This window comes from Lepeophtheirus salmonis, chromosome 11 (assembly GCF_016086655.4).
Source record: "Lepeophtheirus salmonis chromosome 11, UVic_Lsal_1.4, whole genome shotgun sequence".
Taxonomy (NCBI): Eukaryota; Metazoa; Arthropoda; class Copepoda; order Siphonostomatoida; family Caligidae; genus Lepeophtheirus; species Lepeophtheirus salmonis.
Window position 1 is genome coordinate 11,776,206 of NC_052141.2, and position 2,985 is coordinate 11,779,190.

A 2,985-nucleotide genomic window follows, 5' to 3' on the forward strand; every position below is an offset into this window, starting at 1 on the left:
AAATTTTTTGTCTTATAGATTGGTCCACAACGAACTTCCTTAGAGGATTGAATTAGATTGGTCAACTAAAAATCATAACGATCTTTGATCGGTTTAGAAGCTTCAGACCGAAAACTACCACTCGAAAGTAACAACGTTATTGTGTACATGTTTTCAATTTTGAAACACACCTGATGTCCACAACAATTCATTTATAGAATCATTCTAGACTTGGGATGTCCAACCCATGGCCCGCTTAATGTTTAAGTTTTTTTTTTTTAAATTGTCACAATATTGAAATGCAAGATATACAAATTATTTCCCAAACTACATAATTTTTTTTTAATTATCCCTCTTAGAAAAAAAAATTTCATGAGAAAACCAAGAATTTTTTTAAAAGATTGCTTCTATCTACAAAAAACATCATTCGTTCAAATTATGTAGCAGAGTGAAAATTCAAAACAAATCTAGCTCCCAAGCACTTTTTAAGCAGTTTCGATATGGAAAAAAAAAAAAAAAGATTTGCCCTAAATTTGAAATGAATTTATATTTAATAGTTTTGTTCTATGAAGTCCTTTTTCATTAAATTTAATTTTAAAAAGTTTCTGTGGCTCATTAAAATATTTCAAGTGACAATGTGGCACATTATATTACAAGGTTGGACATCCCTGGTCTATATAGAATCTTAAATTTGTTAGACCGATTCAAGCCACATTTTTCTGTGAGACGGATCTAGACAAAATGTTTCCACGTACACGTGGAAACGGGGTGTTACATGAAAATTTGGACACGCATGTTAACTCTTACTATTCAAAGTTGTGTGTGTTTTCTTTTGTAAGTCCGGTCCATAACATATTTTTCTTAAGGAACACCCTAGACTGAATTTTTCTTTGACACCGTTCCAGGCCGAATGTCTTTAAAAGACCTAACTAATTCGGTCCCACTAAAAACTATAATGGTCTCAAGGCGGTGTAGGATTTTCATACCAAACCCCAACGCTAATATTTAGTAACATTCCTGTCCAGTCACGTAAGTCAAAATCATGTTAGCATTAGATTGAATAGATCGGAAATGCCTATAAAATTATAGGGTATAATTATTATGTATGAATAACTATGCTTAGTAATATATATGAAAAAGAAAAAAAAAAGGTTAAGGTGCTATTATAATCATTAAGGCCTAAGGCTAAACACCTACATACTTGAAAAAATGGAATTACACCTGAGATCCATCGACTTTGTTTTGATCCTTAATATTAACCATTTTACTTTAACCAAATTACGCCCCAAACTAAGTTTAATTATTTAAGCATACATATTAGGATGTGGATATTGAGTTCAAAATAAAAATTTCTTCCAAGCAGGTTGTCCATTGAGCTACGTTGTTCCATTATCGATTTTTTCTTGAATAAATAACGTTTAAGTATTAAGTAACTACGTGTGAGAGAAACACTAAGGATTGATGGAGGTGTTAACTTCTTTATTATTATGTTCGTCGACGCATTATTAGCCAAGGCAATGCCACCGCTAGTAAATATATAAGACAATGTCCATAACTTTTTTGCCTTATCAATTGGATCTAGATTGTAGTTATCCATTATATGTTTTAACAATAGAAATGAGTTAAACCAAACTCCTTAACCCCTTAGTTTAGTATACTTGGTATATTCTGCATAGTGAAATAACGCAAGCCCAGGTAGAACGTTGTTTGTTGTTATGCATTATTTAGAAAAAAAATACAAAGGAAGTATTGATTTCACAATCACAGAAAAGGCAGAGTGTCCTTATTGCTATCCTCACTGTACGTGACAATATTCAGATTGCAAACTGTCTGGACAGTTACTGTCTTTACAGATCCAGGTTGATCACAAAATGACGTTAACCTTGTTTTCAGAATTATTTTTTTTTACTTTGTTAGACCCAGTATTTGTCCTCTTCCATGCTCACCGGACTTAATCCCCATGGACTTTTTGGAGTCGGGCAGAATTAAATGACACATCAGCAGGTTCTCCTGCTGATGTACGGGATCCAGGAGGACTTCTGGAATCTGACCCAAAAGACTGTCATCTAAAACTGGTCCTGTTTACGGGGGGAGTGAAGGTCGTTATTGAAGCCAAATGCAAAATGGCTTCAGTTTTTATTTTGCATGATTTTTTATTAAAATTGGAGGGTTCTTATTCCTGTTAATTAAAAATGTATCGTTGGTTTTTATGCTCCTGAAACATTAAATCAGAATAATGCAATTATTTTGTTACCCCCTTAAAAGGCCTTATTTTGGATCTATTCGTATATTAGTAATTTTTGATCAATTAAATTTAATTAATTGTTTTCCTTAAAAGATGTCCATTTTTTTCCCTATGTAAGAAATAAGGCGTATAATATTGTAGATATTAAATTATGTAATAGATGCAACTTGATCAAAAACAGATGAGATAAAGTTTGACTCCTAAAATTTGCATAAAATACTTTATACAAATTTAAATCAAAAAATATAATTTTAATGTTTTATTGTAATTAATTTTTTGCACTGTCTTATATTCAAAGTATTTTTAGCTGTTGAATTGATATTTACGTATGCAAAATGAATAGTGTAGCTACAAAAGTCATAGATAATTCATGTGACGTAATTATTAAAATCGTTCAACTGTCTATGATGTAATTAAATATGTTTTGTTTATTTTGGTTTTTTTCAGCATTATTTATTTGGTTTATATACTATATACAACAAACATATATCAATAAAACGGATCAATTGCTTAAAAGTACATAAATAAACATTATAGTTTATACTTAATGCTCCGGAGTAGAATTTCAACTGATATTCTAAAAATCAATCTTTAAAAAATCAAAAAAAAAAATAGTAAACATCCAAATTAACAATCAAGATAAATATTTGTAAATATTTCTAATAACCTTTTTGAAATTTTCCATGATTACGTGAAGTAGATGGAAGGTACCGGATTTCTTCTCCTCCAAAATTCCGTGACTCAGATCCGATTTAGGAATT